Source organism: Chenopodium quinoa, unplaced genomic scaffold, assembly GCF_001683475.1.
Source record: "Chenopodium quinoa cultivar QQ74 unplaced genomic scaffold, ASM168347v1, whole genome shotgun sequence".
NCBI lineage: Eukaryota > Viridiplantae > Streptophyta > Magnoliopsida > Caryophyllales > Amaranthaceae > Chenopodium > Chenopodium quinoa.
The window spans coordinates 177,097-197,497 of NW_018743813.1; the positions used below are offsets into that span (position 1 = coordinate 177,097).

Consider the following 20,401-nt stretch of genomic DNA (forward strand, 5'->3'; position numbering starts at 1 on the left):
TAGGGGTTAACGCTTGAAATATTCCCTACAATCATAAAGGGCTTTCTCTACGTATTACAATCACAGAATTAATCTACCGGTATTAAATCTCATCTCTCGAATCTCATCTCTCGAATTTATAAATTAACCAGCCTATTGAACCTAGACCCAAACATCACTTCTCATCTCTCGAATCTTGAATCAATATTGTCAAACTCATGCATAAAAGATCAGGCCTAATCTAGTCATAGAGAATTAAATCAATCAATAGGAAATTAATCTAGCATTGATAATCAACAATAATAAATTACCCCTTCATATTATTTATGGATCCCCACAAACCCTAGAAATAAAACTACTCACACATAATTAAATCTAAACTAATCAAAGCAATAAAATAAGACATGATGAAAGAATTAAACTAAATAACTGAGATTAAAGTATAAGAAATCGTTACCAAATAATCTGAATTAAGAATTCAGTAAAGAACAAAGTTGTAGAGAGAGAAACTAATCTAAAAGCTAAGTAGAGAGAGAAAATCTAAGAGAAGAATTAAGAAAGAGTAAAAAAAAGATACTAAACTTGCTTAACGGAAAATTATTTATATTAAGCAAGAATCCTAAGCTAAAACAAACTTAAACGATGATTAACATCTATTAATGCTGACACGCGCCCGATCGGGCGAGGCACCTTCTCTTAATGATGATCTCTCAAGCCCGGCCGAGCGAGAGTTCGATCGGGCGCGTGTCAGCATTAGGAGATATTTATCGTCGTTTAAGTTTGTTTTAGTTTAGGATTCTTGCTGAAGATAAATACTTTTCCGTTAAGCAAGTTGAGTATCTTCTTATTACTCTTTCTTAATTCTTCTCCTAAATTTTCTCTCTCTAATTAGCTTTTAGATAAGTTTCACTCTCTACAACTTTGCTCTTTACTCAATCCTTAATTCAGATTATTTGGTAACGATTTCTTTTCTCTTAATCTCAGTTATTTATTTTATTCCTTCGATCATGTCTTATTTTATTGCTTTGTTTAGTTTATATTTAGTTATGTCTGAGTAGTTTTCTTTCTAGGGTTTATGGGGATCCATAAATAATATGAAGGGGTGATTTATTGCTGTTGATTATCAATGCTAGATTAATTTCCTATTGATTGATTTAATGCTATGTGACTAGATTAGGCCTGATCTTTTATGCATGAGTTTGATGACAATATTGATTCGAGATTCGAGAGATGAGAATTGATGTTTAGGTCTAGTTTCAATAGGCAGGTGAATTTATAAATGGTTAAGTCGATATTTGAGATATGAGATTTAATACCAATAGACTAATTCTGTGATTGTAATACGTAGCGAAAGCCCTTTATGATCTGATTAATAGATGCATTGATGTTTGATTATTATGCTTTACCCTGGAATGTTATTTATTGGTGAACCTATGCCCTAGGTCTTTTATTCATTGATTTCCTCTATTCTTATTCTTCTTTACTTTTACTCTTATAGCTTAGTTATCCTTTGATTAAAATATATTGGTTACTTTATAAATAAGATTGCTTTAATTAATTAGGAATAGAAAGGCCAGTTTCCCTGTGGATTCGACCCTACTTCCCTAACTACTTTAGTTAGAGGATTTAGGAACTACTTTTGACTAGGTGATACGACTTTAGCCTGACAAATTTTGGCGCCATTGCTGGCAAACAGTTTTATTTTTATTTCTGATTATTTTTGTAGTCTAGGTTATTTCTTTTTGTCTCAGAGAACGTTAGTTCTTTGAGGCAAGTCTCATATTTGCTTTTAGTTCTTTATTTATGCTCAGGTGTTCCGGATCAGGTTACATCCCATTTGATCCTGAGATCGAACGATCCTTCCATAGACAAAAGAATTTTTACAAGCAAATTCTGGCGGGTTCTGGTGATAATAATAATCACTGAGACCCTCCAACTGATTCTAGAAATTCAGAGGTATCTTCAGATCCAGAATCAGATATGGCGGTACCTAAGAAGCTTAGTGATTATTCACAACCAAAGCTTACAGATTTTCCACATTACTCCCACTCCAGCTCTTGATAGGGTACTATTCGGGATTAAACCCCAATTTATCACGGTGATATAAAGGAAGCAATTTAGTGGAGCTTAGGGTGAAGACCCAAATCTTCATATTGCAGACTACCAGTATTGTAATACCATTAGGCAAGCTGGGGTCATACAAGACCAAATCAGGGAGATTCTCTTTCCTTTCTCATTATGTGGAAAAGCCAAATTATGGTTTAATGGATTAAATAGAATTGCACTTAGTATAACTGACTGGAAAACTCTTGTTTTAAATTTTTATAATAAATATTATCCTGCAGAGAGAACAACTATACTAAGGAGTGTAATTCAGAACTTTGCCCAAGAGGCCGATGAAACTCTATATGAGGCTTGGGAAAGGTTCAAGGATCTACAAAGAGAATGTCCCCACCATAATCTGGCATAATGGCAGTTGATCCAAGCCTTTTACAATGGGATTGGAAATTCATCTAGAATAATATTGGATTCTGCAGCTAGTGGGAGGTTTATGAACCTTAATGTTGATGATGCAGGTCAAGTTATTGAAGATATGGCAATAAATAATTCCCAATATGGGAATCCTAGAGGCTTTGCTAATAAAGGGAAACATAGTGTCGACTCTGTATCCTTTTTACAAGCTCAATTAACCTCTATTTTCCAGAAATTAGGTAATCTTAGTACTGCAAATGTAGCTAATGTTTCTGCAATTAATAATAATGCTAATGAGGCTTTCTATGAAAATTGTGGAATTGTAGGTCATTGGGAGCAAGATTGCAGGAGTTCTGTGAAGCAAGTCAATGCCTTTCAAGCTTATAGGCAGAATAACCCATACTCCAACACCTACAATCCTGGGTTCCGGAATCATCCATATCTTTCCTACCAGAGCACAAATGTTCAAAATCTACCATTTCCACAAAAAGCACAAGCGCCACTACAACAACAACAGAAATATTATCACCCCAATGCTATCCAGAAGAACTAACCACAACAACCCTCCTCATCTTCCGACCCTGCTTTGGTATGGGGAAGCAGATGGAGAGTAGAGATGCCCAAATTGATTCGATCCTAGCACATAATAAAATTGTAGATAATCAAATTGCGCAAATATCTGCTACTCTGCAATCCCGTCGACAGGGAGCCCTGCCAGCACAGCCAACCAGGCCTACGAATCAAGCCTATGCAATTACTCTAAGGAGTAGTTCACACTATGAACGGCCCCCTATCCCCAGAGATGATGAACCTGTTTTAATAAATAATGCTAATCTTGATTCCATTATACCTGAAAATGTAGCTAATAGCCATGCAGGGCTAAAGAATAGTACTAATATTTCTGAAAATACGTTGCAGGGTATGACTCTAGGGAAGGTAGCAGCTCCAGATAAGAGCAGTAATGCTCCAAAGCCAGTTATCAAACTTCCATTCCCTAATCGTCACTTTAAAACAAATTTGGATAAGCAGTTTGGTAAGTTTATGGAGATGGTTAAAGATTTGCAGGTAACAGTTCCCTTCTCTGAATTAATTACACAAATTCCTACATATGCAAAATTCATGAAGGAAATATTGACAAGAAAAAGGTCTATTAGTGAGGTAGAGACAGTAGCTTTCACTGCCGAATGTAGTGACGTACTTCAAAATAAATCTCCACCTAAACTGAAAGATCCGGGTAGTTTTTCTATCACTTGTCATATTGGCAATCTAATGATTGATAATGCATTATGTGATTTGGGCGCTAGCGTTAGTGTTATACCATTGTATGTGTATTCCAAGCTAAATATGGGTAAATTAAAAGCTACTAATATTAATCTACAAATGGCCGACCGTTCTTTTAAATACCCCTTAGGTGTTTTAGAGGATGTTCCTATTAGAGTAGGTAAATTTTATATACCTATTGATTTTTTTGTTCTTGATATGGCTGAGGATATGCAAATCCCAATTATTTTGGGTAGACCATTCCTTAACGCGGCAGGAGAAATTATAGATGTGAGATGTGGCAAATTGACACATTAGTAGGGGACGATAAAATTATTTTTAATCTTGATAATACCCCTAAAAGCCTCATGACAGAGGAGAAGTGTTTTAGTGTTGATGTGGTTCAAAATTATTCTAACAAGCCCCAAGCTCTTGTAAAAGATCCCTTGGAGGCGGTATCTTGTGTTGCATCCTTTATAGATGAAATAGACAAATGGAAAAAGGAAGTTGATGCAATAAAAAGAGCCTTCTACACTGTCGGCCTTGGCTTTGAGGATGAGAAGGTGGAATTAAACAAGCAAGCTATGGAAATTGACCATACATTAAGTGTTCCGCCAGATCGAGTTGCAAATGCTTAATGTAATGACAATTTAAAGCAACCATCGATCGAAGAGGGATCTTTAGTGCGTAGCATTGAAGAACCCCCAGTCCAAGTCAAGGAGGATCCACCAGATAAGGTGAATTGGCGTCCCATAGGGTATGTCAAGAATCCACATCCTGGCCTAAACACCGCTCGACCGAGTGAGAAACCACCCGACTAAGCGTTAGGCCAAGGGTCCTAGTTCTTATACTTAGAAAGAAGGTCGTGCGGGACCTAGATAAACCAGTGCTTTGCGGGAGGCAACCCTTATTTTAATGCTTTTTAGACTAGTTTTCTTTCTTTTTCTTGTGAGAGGAGAGAAGAGGGAATCTAATGAGTTTCATGAGTTTTTGTACAGGTTTGAAGGAAATGAGTTAGCCAAAAATTGAAGAAAAGAAGAAAGAAAAAAAAATCGTCCTAGCTAGCCTCGGGCCCAATCGAGCAACGCTCGCCCGACCGGGCGCGAGAGTAAGGTTAGAAAAATCGGGAATTTTCTCCCGATCGGGCGCGAGATTAGATGTATGCGGTGATTTTGATTGCCCGATCGGGAGAAGGGCGTCCGAACGGGCGCAAGAGTAGAAGAAATTTATGGCAACATATTGCCTGAACAGGCGAAGCTCGCCCGACCGGGCGCGAGAGCAACGAAGAAATAAATCATCAGATCGCTCGACCAGGCAACGTCCCGCCCGACCAGACGCGAGACCAGCCCCCGTATTTCTTCTGCTTCTTCTTTCTTTCTTTCTACATTTCTTTTTCTTTCCTCTATACTTTCTCTCACTAATCCTCCATTTTTCTCTAACTTCTCTCTAAGTTTCCCTCTCCATCTCTTACCCAAATCCAATAATTTTTACATATTCTTAATCCTCTCTTCACCCTCTACAATCCTACATAAAAATTTTCAAGTTTCAATCAAATAATTTCATACCCATTTTACTATTATGGCTTCAAAGAGGGCCCGATCGATTTTTGGGAGGAGTTCTAGTTCGAGGGAGGAGTACGATCCATATTTGCAACTCCCCTATTGGCCAACAATCTAAATTGCTAGCCAGTAGCAAAAGGAACGGCTAGAACACCTTGTCGGGTAGGAGGTAATTCCTTCACGGTGGTTACACCGCTCTACCCTTGAATCTTATGGTCTGTATGATTTTGTTAAACGTTTTTTGAACGATATAGGAATGAGAAAATTCGTTGACATGCATTATCCTACATATCGTGAATTAACGTGTGAATTTTTGTCCTCTTTAAAAAAATGTAAATAGTAGAAATGGACCAAACTTATTTTTTAGGTTGACCAATAGGAATATTAGTTTGACTTATGTTGAATTTTGTAAATTATTTGAATTCGACTCTGAATTACTTTTTCAATGGCATGCTTATTATAAAATGGGTGATATTTATCATGCTTTAACTAGTTTACTGATCCTCGGACCCCAACATGCTAGTACAAAACCTATCCATCAATCTATCCCCAAAATCTGGCAAAGATTTGCAAGATTGTGTTTTCTGGGTAGGAACGAGCCTCACAACGCCCAAACCAACGAACTAGCTGTTATTGGAAACTATGTGTATGGGTTTGGTAAACTGAACATAGGTAGATACATCATACACCACCTGAGTAGAAATGCCACTACCAATACCCAGTCTCGTACCCCTATTCGTATAGGAGCCCTTATCACTAGGATAGCAGTTAAAAAGGTCGGTTTTATTGAGAGTGGACCCCACCAGATGACTAACTGTGGGCCGGATACCTATATGACTGCTAGGTATTTTGAGGAGTTGGGTTGGGTACGATTGGATAGTGAGCAAACCCCCCACTGGTGTATTAGGACTGGGACTCAGCAACCATTGCCTATATTTCCCCTACCTAGTCCTGACTTGACCGTCTTTCCCCCGGGCAAGCATCCTACACATACGACCTATTAGTTTCCTATGCTAGGGGGCAAGCACCACCAGTCCCACCACCCCAGCTTGAGCCCGAGGTAGTGCACTCACCACCTCGCATGTCTCACTCTGTCCCCCATGTTGACTCTGACCTAGTTTGGGACCTCCAGAGTATAGGCCAGGCTTTAGGCCGTATTGATCATTCCCACACTGACCTTAGGAGGATGGTAGGCTCCATTGACCATAGAATAGGGTACCTCTAGAGAAACCAAGGTAGAGCTCTCTACCCTATGTATGATGATTATGCTCGTCGGGGCAACATTCCCGACGATGCCATCAACCCTGACTGGTTTCAGCCTCCACCCCAGGGATACGATAGGGATCCCACTGCCCATAGTATTTATACTGATTATTCAGCCTTCCATGGGTACGACCAGGACATTCCTTTCGGAGGACCGACGGGGGGGAGTTTCACGCTGATTATTTTGGTGGTGTCTCTTCTGGAGCAGGTGGTGTAGGTGGCAGCGGAGGTGGAGGATTCGGCTCCATAGATGAGGATGATAAGGATTGGCCATGTTGGGCTAGTTCCCGAGCCAATGAGGACATTGCCTGATTCTAGCTTGGGGGAGGTTTTTTATTTGGTACCTTTCTTTTTCTCTTTTCTTTTGTTTTTGGTGTGTTTTCTTATATTATATTTATTTCTTTCTAGGTTAGTTTTATTGCTTTCTTCTATGAAAAATACAAAAAATTGAAAAAATAAAAAAATCCAAAAATACGTTGCAATGAATTGTAAATCATGCTTTCCTGTGCCCGATTCTTGGTATATGATGATAAGAATTGTGGATTTGTTGATCATGATTTGAATTTTGATTGCTTAGATGTCCTAACATGCGTCAATTTTGTCCAACTACTTGTGAATATAGTGCTTGACTAGTTGATTTGGTTAGGAATTGTGTGATAGTTCCTGGTATGTCAATGAATTTGAGTATTGGTTTACAACTATAAGTTATGTTTATATGACTCATTATTATGCACAATGTGGAGGACGAAGGCATTTGTTCTTTTAGGTAGCCTTCAGATGATTTTAGATACATTAGTTCCCTTTTTGCTACCCATGTTGTTGCCTTGCCCTTTTATTGTTTATTAGCCACATTACAAGCCTATTTTGCCCCATTGATTACTAGTCCCAAGCTTTGCTTGGGGGAGCTATTAGTGAGTGAGTTGAGGGAGTTTGTAGTGTGTTTATTATTGGCACAATTTGGGTGGGTTTTGAGAAGTTATTTTGTTCTTGATCGTATTTTATTTTTGATGAGTTTGAAAGTTTAATCTTCTTGAAAAAATAAAGTATGATGTTATGAAAAAAAAAAAAGAGAAGTTCAAGAAAAAAAAAATAAGTGAACTTCAATAGAAAAAAAAGAGAAAAAGAAGAAAAAAAAAAGTTTAATGTTCAAGTGTTCTAAGTGAAGGTTGATCAAAAGAATGAAAAAAAAAAAAAGAAAATCAAGTTTGAAGAATTAAAGTTTATTATTCGCTCAAGTGTTACATTATTATTTCTTTATGAGTGAAATTTGTAAGTGTTGGGATTGTAGTTTATGTTTGGAGTTGTATTTGGTGGATTTTTGTTGGAGTTGGTTATGTTGGAGATGTTGGTCATCATTTATTTTGATCATGGGTTTTATTAGGATTTGCTCCCTTTAAGCATAGCTTTTCTCTCACTTATTCCCAAATGTTTCATGCCCTTTACCCTAGCCTTACATTACAAGCTTTAAAGACCTTCCGACCTTTGTGCATAGAGTTGTATGGATGTGAAAGTGTTGTTTATCAATGCAAGTTATGATTTGACATATTTCGAGTCGACTAGTAGGTTGAGTGTACATTTGTTTAAACACACGAGAGTGTGAGTTGGGAGGGCATGTTCACATATAAATGGGTTGGTTGGAGAGCGATCAAGTATATCTTTTATTCGCCACATAAATGAGAGTTGAGTGTGTGAGCACTAGTCTTGAATTCTATATGCTCTTGTGGTTTGCTCTATTTGACAATTGTTAGGGAGGAAGAGTAATTGGATGGATGAGATTGGTGAATCATGTTTATTAGATTTACCTTGAATTGTTTGTGCTTGATTTTTACTTTTTTTGGGGTGAAGAATATTTATTTATTCATGGATGAGATCTTTAATTAGGGACAAGCAAAGGTTTCTCTTAGGGGAGTTTGATATGTCCATTTTATATATTATTTTACCCCCGTCCCTTGGTCATAATTAGTAGTGTTTTTGGCTCTTTAGAGCCACTTTTATTACTAATTGGTGTTTTCTAGTGTTTTCGTAGATTTGGTTTACTTTTGTAGGGATTTGCACTTTCGGAGCATTTTCCCGAGATATTATGGAGTATCTACGAGCATTGGAGATGCACGACCATCCATCATAGCCCAGGGCCGGTTAGAGCCATCGAACCGGTGATTAAGGGCTCGGTATATGTGATATCGGGGCATTTGGACCAAATATTCAAGACCTGAAGAGGAAATCCAGATTGGCCCGAAGAATTGGAGTCCAATCGAAGTCCAAGGTGTAGCCTAAGAGTGTCGCCCAGCCATTAGAGATCCCGCCCGAAGGCGCGCCCGGCCGGGCGGGAGAAGCAAAGCTGGCACCCGAACTCGCGCCCGGCCGGGCGCGAGAGATGTACCTGAGAGTAAAATAGGCGGGCCCGATCGGGCGGTGCCTCGCCCGATCAGGCGCGTGTCAGCATTAGGAGATAATTATCGACGTTTAAGTTTGTTTTAGTTTAGGATTCTTGGTGAAGATAAATACTTTTCCGTTAAGCAAGTTGAGTATCTTCTTTTTACTCTTTCTTAATTATTCTCCTAGATTTTCTCTCTCTACTTAGCTTTTAGATTAGTTTCTCTCTCTACAACTTTGTTCTTTACTCAATCCTTAATTCAGATTATTTGGTAAGGATTTCTTTTCTCTTAATCTCAGTTATTTATTTTATTCCTTTGATCATGTCTAATTTTATTGCTTTGTTTAGTTTATATTTAGTTATGTCTGAGTAGTTTTCTTTTTAGGGTTTATAGGGATCCATAAATAATATGAAGGGGTGCTATATTGTTGTTGATTATCAATGCTAGATTAATTTCCTATTGATTGATTTAATGCTCTGTGACTAGATTAGGCCCGATCTTTTATGCTTGAGTTTGACAATATTGATTCGAGAGATGAGAATTGATGTTTAGGTATAGTTTCAATAGGCAGGTTAATTTATAAATGGTTAAGTCGAGAATCGAGAGATGAGATTTAATACCGGTAGATTAATTCTGTGATTGTAATACGTAGAGAATGCCCTTTATGATCGATTAATTGATGCACTGATGTTTGAATATTATGCTTTACCCTGGAATATTATTTATTGGTAAACCTATGCCCTAGGTCTTTTATTCATTGATTTCCTCTATTCTTATTCTTCCCTACTTTTACTCTTATAGCTTAGTTATTCTTTGATTATAATATATTGATTACTTTATAATTTAGATTGCTATAATTAATTAGGAATAGAAAGACCAGTTTCCCTGTGGATTCGACCCTAGTTCCCTATCTACTTTATTTAGAGGATTTAGGAATTACTTTTTATTAGGTGATACGACTTTAACCTGTCATCTACAACTACCAAACAAAGAAACCAAACAAATAAAGCATAAGAAACGGGGATCAACAAGTAATCATGACAATTGTAGCAACTCGGAAATACATGCAAGTCAATGGTTGTGAAGACTAATGGCAAGCTCAATCAAAAGAGTCAACAACCTATAGGTCAAACTAGTGCCAACTACGAGAGACTCTAACTAGGAGCATCACTAATCAAGCTCAATCGACAAATGCAAGCCACAAATTAATGGTCCGTATCAATGTGAATTTACAATGCAATCTAGCATAATTCTCAAGGCCTAATCGAAACACACACATGCAAACTTCCATTAATCAATTTTAATCTCAACTATTAATCAACACAATCTCCAAATTAAGCACGATCAATCAATCATATGATGATGATGAATACTAAGAGTGGAAGTCCTAAAAAGCACTTGACAATGGGTTAAACACCCCATCTTCATGAAAGCACCGCTTGAGAGAGTAAGAGCTAGAACTTTGAGAGTCCACTTCCTTGCATCTTGAGCTTTCCAATTGCCAGGAGCTTGCTCTAAAAGCACTATCCACCTTAGTAAATCACAAATATTAGGACCCAAACCTCGTTGATACCTATAACCACGAAAAGAGAACAAATAAAGGAGAAAAGAGTAGAAATACCATCAAAATGCACAAAACCACAAAATAAGAGAGTAAAAGGTAAAACAAAGACCAAATGCATAAAACTAGGCACTTATTAAGCATGAAAGCTGTGAAAAGAGGAAGAAATCAACCTAAATTCTCATCAAATGGGTTGGGCTTTCTTCCTATTGATCAAGACATCAACCATTGCTCGGGCTTTCTTCCTATTGTTGAAGACATCAACGTACATTAGGATAGTAGCTTGACTCTTATCTCTTGATGTCTTTTTATCCATTGCACACATATAGTACACTGCTCCCAACTTAGAGGTTTCTTCTTCGTTGACTACCTCCTCCTCTTTGTCATCCCCCTTAGTAGATTCTGAGGACATTGAGGAGAGTTTCTTCTAGATGTTGTTTATTTCCGACTAGTGCTGGCACTCGAACCATTTATATGGTCCAAGATAGAGTATGCAAGTGAGGGGTTTGTTCCATGATGATAATCCAGAGGACCCACCTCTATTTGTGGACGCAATGACTTCGCTCTTCCGTGAGTCCTCTCCCCCATTTCTATATCGGTTCCCTACACTATTCAAGCTAGCCTTAGAATTACCACTAGTGCTCTTCGGGGTACTTGAAGTTGACCTAATGTTTCCCTTCTTCTGGTTAGGCGCCCTCTATGAGGAGGAATCCATTAGCCTTTCAGCTGCTGCTATACCACCTAACAAGGTATCAATTTTCTAGCGCCATATCTCCCTTTAGGCCCAATCCTTTAGACCTCGCATGAAGTTGAATAGTCGGTCTTTCTCCGACATGTCATGAATCTCCAACATGCACGCTGAGTATTCCTTCACATACTCCCGAATAGAGTTTTTGTGTTGCAAGGTCGCCAACTTGGTACGGGCCACAAATTCAGTGTTCTCTGGGTAAAATTGGGCTATGAGCTCCTTCTTTAGATCCTCCCAAGTATCTACCGACGTCCTTTTTGATTGTTTGTAAGCATACTTGATTCGCCACCAGAGCTTCGCATCATCCACCAAGTACATTGTGGCCGTGTCGACTTTAAGATCATCTTCCAATTAACATATGCAAAAGTATTGTTCTATATCGAAGATGAAGTTATTAACGTCCTTAAAGTCTATCGTTCCATTAAAGGTCCGAGGTTTAGGAGGTTTTATCTTACTTCCACTTCCCCGAGTCGTCTTTGGGCACGCATCAAGGTAGCACATTTGTCTTGAGCTTCGTCCGCTACTCCTTAAACAAAATTGAGCTACTCCGTCAACCCATCCACCGTTGACTCAAGCTAGTCTATTTGTTCAGCTTGCTTTATTGCTATATCTTCGAGCTTAAGTACTTTTTCTTCGAGTACAACCCAACATTCCGACTTTCCATCGAGCCAGGCAATTCATTCTTTCCATGTATCAGCATATTCAGGCATCTCCATGTTGGGCAACTTTAATAACGAGCCTCGGCTCTGATACCAACTGTCACGGTCCGAGTGTTATGACCCCGGATTGTGCGTTGCGCCCTTGTCTATTGGCGAAAAATGACACAAGCCTTAAACAAGAGAGGTTCGTGAGCACACAGCAACATGGACCAAAGGTATCTCAAGAAAGCACACGTCAACAATGGGTGCGGAGTTGGGACTTGTGACGGCCGATACTTTAAAGCGGGCACAAGCGGAACCGACGAGATAAAGGCGTCTTTTGAGGGTCTCTTGGTTTGGTGGGGATGCTTTAAAACAAGGAAAGAACAATATATATAAAGGCTTAAAACAACACACAAGTCTTAAAGCAATAGCAACGGGGTAGGGAGCTTTGATTCATTAACCATCACTCCCTAAAGAGCTTTATATTGAATAAGGAGAGAATTACAAGTGAACGCTAAAACGACAGTAACACAATAATTCTCCCTAGAGTCTAGAAAGCGAAAAGAAAGACTTAAAATACACTATATAAGGGAAAATACAAGGAAAAGGGAAGGGGATACATAAAGAAAGAGGCGGATTATAATACAAAGCTAGGCGCTACTATCTCCCTAAGAACGTAAGGTACATTGATGGGTTTGCAAATGCTAAAAATCACATACACGTTGATTTGGTTAACTTAACGATATGAGTAAGGGGTCCTTACATGTCGCGGAAAAAGAGATAAATTATCACGGGAGCATTAGATGCGACGATTTATCAAATCAAGAGTGGCTTAGAGTCATTAGGAAATAGTTGCTTATCTTAGAGTAATAAGTGTTAATAGAAGCCAAAGCATGCTTAACCACTTATTGATTCCTTGGATCTCAGAATTGCCTTATTCTCACCAAATAGGGACAATTTAATGTGTGAATAAGACGTTTGAATAAGTTTGGAATTTGCATTAATGCTTTAAAATTCAATCTTATTTAGTATTATGAATAAGACGTTTGAAGACTAATGATAAGAGCAATCAATTGGAATCAAAGAGCTATCTCCTAATTGTTAAGCTAGGGTTCACTATGAAAAACAAACTAAGAGAATCACAATCCAAACCAATCAATAATTTCAATTCCTAAATCAATTGGTCGTGTCATTAGTAACTACAATGCAATCTAGCGTAATTCTCAAGGCCTACTCAAATTACACACATGCAAACCATCATTAATCACTTTAATCTCAACAATCAATCAACACAATTCCCAAATTAATCACACTCAATCAATCATACAAGTTTCACTCAATTCCTAGCCACACAACTATTCAAGAATCATCTTATATCAACTAACAACTAAGGAAATTAAGAATCAACAATATATCAAGAACAACTACACCAATCAAGCATCAAACATCAAAATCAAATCAAACAAACATGAAATTAAACAAAGCAATAAGGTGAGATAGAGTGAGAACTGCTCATTGATTGATTAAGAAGATCTTCAACACAATTGTCACCATTGAATCTTCAACCTCTCAAACCACCATTGAATTTCCAAGGGTCCTTATCACTCCAACCTAACCCATCCTTGTACGTTCAATCTCACTAGTGAATGTATGCCAGAATTTCAATTCTATGGAAAATCCGGCAGCATCTCCCTACAGTTCCCCAAGTACACAATATAGGCGATTAGAAACACCTATATATGTACCTAGAGAACATTGTAAAGAAATGACAAGCAAGGATCTTCCTTAGAATTAAAACAAAGGAATACATTCACCACCTAAGTGAGAATAAACGTACAAGGACAGTCCCAACCGGGGACCATTCAAGACATACTCCTAATGTGTATGCCTTGAACGGGTATCTAGGTATATTATTATGCAAATAATTTTTTTAAAAATATATATACTTAACTAACATACATAATATTAAACAAATATATCAAGATTAAACTAAACAAGAGAAACAAATCAAACCAAACCAAAGTAAACTAATAATCATATTAAACTAAACCAAACCAAACTACCGTTTTATATATTAAATTAAACTAACATATTTCTGAAAAAACTAAACTAAATTAAGATACTTTATATTAAAATAAATTAAACTAAACACATTATATTAACATAAAATTAACTAAACTACATTATGTTAAACTAAACTAAACCAAACTAACATTGTTTTTTTTAAAGACAAGGGAGCAATTAATTAATTATAAGATTTATTTAAAAATATATATACTTAACTAACATACATAATATTAAACAAATATATCAAGATTAAACTAAACAAGAGAAACATATCATAACACCATACTATTAATATAAACAAAATCAAACCAAACCAAAGCAAACTAATATATCATATTAAACTAAACCAAACCAAACTACCGTTTTATATATTAATTTAAACTAACATATTTCTAAAAAAACTAAACTAAATTAAGATACTTTATATTAAAATAAATTAAACTAAAACACATTATATTAACATAAACGTAACTAAACTACATTATGTTAAACTAAACTAAACCAAAATAACATTATATTGTTTTTTTAAAGAGAAGGGAGCAATTATTTAATTATAAGAGATGACCAATGTCACTAAATTAACCAAACTAAAAGTTATTGAATACATTCTAATTATAATCCAACACACTATCTAACAACCAAATTAACATACACACATACATTATATTAGGGTTCGTAATGTAACTAACCTTTAGATCTGCACTTCTTTTTAACAATTAAACCAACAAAATTGCACAAATCCTACAACAAAATTAAAAAAAATAATAATTAAGGGTTTATAAGTAAACAAAATTAGATTGAAAAAAAAGGGGGAAAGCAAAGACAACTTACTGAAATTTCAGGGGACGGAGGTGTGGCGTCGCCGGAAACAACCACGGCCATGTGGTTCAGTCACGGCTAGGGGATGGAGGTGCGGCGCATAGGCTGCGTTGTGGTGGTTAAATGTTAGCCGGTGGTGGTTTTTTTTTTGCAAAATTAAAAAAAAAAAAAATTACCAATTGCACACACTTACCTAGACGCGGCGGCGTCACCGGAAACCACCAAGGCCGTTCTTTCTTCCTCGACAGCTCTCCCTTCCTCCTTATCTTTCTCTTTCTCGTTCTCTTTCTCCTCTCTCTCTTTCTTTCACCCTTCTTTCTCTCTTTCGTTCTCGGCGGCGGGTGTGCGTCGACGGCAGGCGTCGCCGGCGTAATTGTTAAGCGCCGCCGCGTCTTTCTTCTCTCTCCTTCTCCTTCTCTCTCCTTCTCTCTCTCCTTCTCCTTCTCTCTCTCCTTCTCCTTCTTTCTCTCCTTCTCCTTCTCTCTCTCCTCTCGCTCCTTCTCTTTCTCTCTCTGCGTCTTTCCCCCTTTTTTTAGGTCAAGGAACGAATTTTAATTTTCAAAATTAACAATGAACTTCCGACGGAAATAAATTCCGTCGTAATTATAACTTCCGATGGAATATTCCGTCGCAAATCACTTTACGACGGAATATTCCGTCCGAAGTTTATTATTACGACGGAATTTATTTCCGTCGGAAAATTTACGAGTGAAAAGGCATCGTATTTAAAATTTTCCGTCGCTAAATTGCGACGAAATGTTTTCTGTCAAAAATATCCACCTTAACGACGGAAAAACAGGTCCGTCGCAAGTATTCCGTCGCAATTTAGCCTATTTCTAGTAGTGGAAATCCATCACTTTCTCTCTCTAAAACTACTCCTAAAACTAGCCCTAGATCTAGATAGAGAAGCTCTCAACTAAGCTAAGAAATATGTGGTTTAATTCTAATTCTAATTGTTCCCCTAAATTCACCCCAAAATGGGTATTTAAGCTAAGCTAAGAAAAAATAGAAAAATAAAATAAGGGGAAAATAGAATAAAGAAAGAAAGAAAGAAAAGAAAAGAAAACTAAAGAAGAAAATAAGAAAAGGAAAAATAACTACTACAAAAGTGACCTTAGGTAACACCAAACGGTATCACTTTGAAAGTTAGAATCTTAACTAATTTATAAGTAACTCATTTGTAACACTTTAATATCACGTAACACTTGATTGTAACACTTTGATATTAAGTAACACTTGATAGTAACACTATGATATTAAGTAACACTTTATTGTAACAATTTTTTTTTTTTTTTTTTGTGCATTTTTTTCTGGTCCCTTTTCTTTCAATTCAAACCCTAATTCCTAAAACAATTTTGATACACACAAATTTCTCAATATCATATCCAGATCCCCAAATTTCCCTTCTTCCATTTCCAGCTCCTTTCCCTCTTTCCATGGTTGACGCTAGCTTAGGGTTTTTAGTAGAAAATTGATGAAATATATACAGAAATTTAATGACGGTGGAGAAGATCAGAGGGAGGGTAGAACATATTTGTACGATGGGAGAAGGGAGCTGGTGGTAGTGGTGGTTCCCGATTTAAGTTGTATTGTCTTGGTATCCGTCCCCGTTCACCTCCTCGCTCGCCTCACCTTCTCCTAGAGAAGCTTAAGAAATCAATGGCGGCAACAGAGTTTGAACAAGTGAGGAGATGATCGATGATTTAGAGGAAGACTAAAATATCGACGGCAACTCAAACACCGTAAAACCCAGCATAATTAATAGTAACCAGACCAGTCTTCTTTGCTCAAAGTTTGATTTGATTGTTTGATTATTGAATTGAATTGATTTTTATTGATACTTGATTCTTCTCTGCAGATTTTGGGTGAAGTGGATTGTATGCTTGACATGGGGTTTGAACAAGATGTTTGTTCTATATTGAGCCAAACAAGCTCTTGTATGTTATGATTTCATGTCTGCCTAAATCTCTATGCTTCTTGTTGAAAATTCAATATTCTTTGTCTAGAACTTTGCAAATATGACGGTAAAAATAATTAAAAGCATTAAGTTACTGTGCTTTGCATGTCATTGTTCCAAAATATAGAAAAGCAATAACTTTACTGATTGGAAGAAGTTGTTTCATTTGAAATAATTATCAGCCTGTAAAAAAGGTAAAAAGAAGGATATCATTGATTGATATAGATTCACTTTTGTTTTAGATGATGTTAATGTTTAGTTAGTTCATGATATTTTTTAAATTTGTGCTTGATTCATTTGTGCTTGATATTTTAATAAGTTTATAATCCCACCTTTAGCCAATTTCTATTATCTTGATCCATTTGTTCTTAATTGTTCTGCAACTGTGTTTCTAGGACTTCAACTATAGCAAATAAGATGCGAAACAATTGGTCTAGTACTCTAGTACATGGCCAGAAACATTATATAGGTTAGTAACAAGCTTTGATAAAACCTTGGAAATCAATCATTTGATGATAAACTATGAATTTATTCCTTTAAGTAATAACATGAAGCAATTTAGCTGAAGGTTTTTACCAACTGTATATTCCTCTTCGGCTCTTCCCCTGCATTAAACAAAGGGAGTATGTCTGAAAATTTTGGATTTACAACACTAGAATCACTTGAATATAACGCTAGAAACAGAAGAAATTTTCGCTGTCATATTTAATTTCATGGAGGAAATACTTCATTATTATTCAATTTTAAGATTTCTTTCTCAAAATAAAAAGGATATTTTTGCTTTTGATTCATGAATTTTATAGAGTAATTGGTGTTGATCGTGTTGTTTTAATCGGGTTTTGGGCGGATTTTGGGTAGATTTATATTCTCGATTTGGATAAGTGTTGAGCGATTTTTTCTTAATTATCAATGGTTTCATAATTACTTATTAGATTTCTGTAAAATAAAATTCAATTTTTGGGCTTTTCTTTTAGTTAAGTTCTGATTTCCATTGAAGCGGAAAATGGAGCAGCAATCTTTGGTGCAATCTCAATAATCATGCTATCTACGGCTACTATTTATGCCGCATGCAGACCTGACAACATCACCCCTTTGAGTAGGATGGGTTAGTACCAGTTTGTTTGTTTTCTCTCTCTTCTCTTCTTTCTAATTACTAGCTTTTTTAATTGCTTATTAATTGTATTTGAGGGCTGTTTGGCATGTTATAGTTGGTCTTAATTTATCTATTTTTTTTTTTTTTTGCTATTAATCGAGAGCTGATTTCATGCCCCCCCTTTTTATGTATACTTTTTTTTTCCTGGTGTTTGTTTGATTAATCAATCTAATTTCTTAATTTTAACAAGTTGGGTGATGAATTTTTAACTTTGCTTATTTGAATGTTACATAGGTTTTGATTCCTATTCTGAAACCAACTGGATACACTATTGCAAATCATAATAAAATGTAATTTTAATCTCACCTTAATTTAATGCTTTTTTTATATATACCTATTTTATGTTTCTTGAGTTTGTTTGCTATGAGCATTGTTTTAGAAAGTAGGATTTTGGTGATGAGTTTGATTGGTATGTTTAAGTGCAATTAAGCCATTTTCTTTCAAGTAGTTGTAGAATTGGATTCTATGAGCGAAAACAAGCAGATATATAAATTGTTATAAAGGTTTTGGTGAGGCCAAATTAGTGAATTATATTCTAATTTGACACCAAGACATTTAATTATCAGCAAATCAGCTGTAGAAATTAAGTTAACAACCTAGCTAGTAGGCAAGAGGCAGTAAGATGGCGAAGACTTGATTGTGTGGGTAGCCTGCACACACTTAAAAAGTCTAAAGTTGGGATGAATATCAAGCTCATAGATGAATTTATGTGGTTTAGATGTTAAAAAATTGTTATTTGCCTATTTGGTAATTCATTTTAAAATTGTTATTTGGTAATTGCTTTAAAAATTCTTTAAGTTCTTTTAAAATTGTGATCTAAGTAGATATATTCGAACCGTTCCTTCTCTATTCATGTCCGCATTTCGTGTAGATTTTTAGTTTAAATGCACTAATATTAACATGCACAGAGATGCAGAGGGTCTAAAAACAAATCATCTTGGGAATGATTCTTGTTGCTTTTTTCCTTTTACTTTATAGGCAAGTATGTCAGGGTTGTATATTGAAGGAGTGATCTAGCATTGGAATTTTGCATGTTAATGCCTGCACATGGTGTTAAATAATTTTGCAATGTATTTATATGCAATATGCATGCATATGATACTATACTTGTGCAGCATGTTGGAGTCACTTAGTTACACTCTGATTTTTCTCTTTGTAAATTATTCTCTTTGGAGAATTATGTACCCTCATGGTGAAACATAATCTAGGTGTTATTGAACATTACAGCTTAAATATTTGCAGGCCCTAGTCTCTATATAGATACCCAGAGGTACTCGGAGGATCCGTAAGCTAATGGATATTGGTTTGCATTTCTCGTGTTTTGACAAAGATATATACTAAGGTAGTACAGTTAATTAAATTTCGCAGAATAAAAATGCCAGAAGGATTAGTTTTGGCTCACTTTGTTTAACTATGGTCAGTTATGGAGTGCAAAAAAGAAGAGGCCTTGAGGGCAAAGGATATTGCTCTGAAGAAACTGAAAGCAAAAAAAATACTAGCATTGAAGGTGCATTCAAGTTGATTGGAAAGGCTCGGTTGGTATCGTTTGTGGACGAACTCTGAACAACTATAATAGTCGAACACAATATTTTCTGTTTGTTGCTGACTCTTGCCATCCACTGTTGTTTGCTACTGCTGTTTGTTGCTACATGATGTTTGCTAGAAGCTTCTGTTGCTGCTATTGCCGTTATGCTAGTTTTTTGTTTATTATTTTCTCACTTTTTTTTAGCTAGAGATCGAACTTGATTTTGTTTTTGTTTGGATTATTATCTTGTTTGGCCAAACATTAAAATTGTTGTTGGATTTTTTTTAAAGAATTATGAAATTATTTCAATCCAAATTATTATCTGTCATATATGTTAGTTTTTTTTTTTTTTTCAAAAAAATATATGTTAGTTTTTTTATTCATAATTGTTAATATTATTTTTATATTTTAAAAAATAAAAATAATAAATGATACCTATTAATTAATAAGGTGTTACATTAGTTTGCAAAAAGTGATACATGATGTTGAATAAAGTGTTATTATATGTCAAAAGATGATTGAAAAATGCTACCTAATAAGCAATAAATGGTTACGCTAGTTTAAAAAGTAATATATAATGTCAGATAAAGTGATACTTTATAATTGAAAAATGTTATTTAAGATAAGTAAGTGTTACCTAGGAAATAAAAAGTAACACTTTAAATATGATACTAATAATGTAAAAAAAGTTCCATAAAGTGGTTTATAGTATCACTATTGAAAGTGTTACCATATATTATCCAAAGTATTACGTAAGACATTAGGGAACATGGGCAGAAGTATCACTCAATAAAGTGTTACCTATTATCTATAATAACACTTTTACCACTGTATGTAACATTTTTTGGGTGTTACTTGAAGTTAGTTTTTGTAATAGTGAATAGAAAGCAAACAAATAAAATCTCCAAACCAAACGCTCGGACCCATCATCCTCTTCTTCTCCTTTCGTGGCTTCTCTTAACTTAATCACACCACCATCATCACCCGCAAATCTTCCATCATCAAATCAGTACCATTAGCAA

The 20,401-nt window shown here is 35.9% G+C and overlaps 1 long non-coding RNA gene across 7 annotated transcripts; it reads left to right on the forward strand.

The window, feature by feature from the left end:
* The first annotated feature begins 16,022 nt into the window (after positions 1 to 16,022).
* Positions 16,023 to 19,707, forward strand: LOC110685417. Of its 7 annotated transcripts, XR_002504047.1 has the most exons (5): positions 16,026 to 16,508; positions 16,603 to 17,806; positions 18,089 to 18,144; positions 19,097 to 19,196; positions 19,276 to 19,707. It is a non-coding gene; the product is annotated as an uncharacterized LOC110685417 (long non-coding RNA). The 7 variants fall into 7 exon arrangements; XR_002504045.1 differs by having other exon boundaries at positions 16,023 to 16,508; positions 16,603 to 17,170; positions 17,676 to 19,196; XR_002504046.1 differs by having other exon boundaries at positions 16,023 to 16,508; positions 16,603 to 16,681; positions 17,097 to 19,196.
* Positions 19,708 to 20,401: the final 694 nt, after the last annotated feature.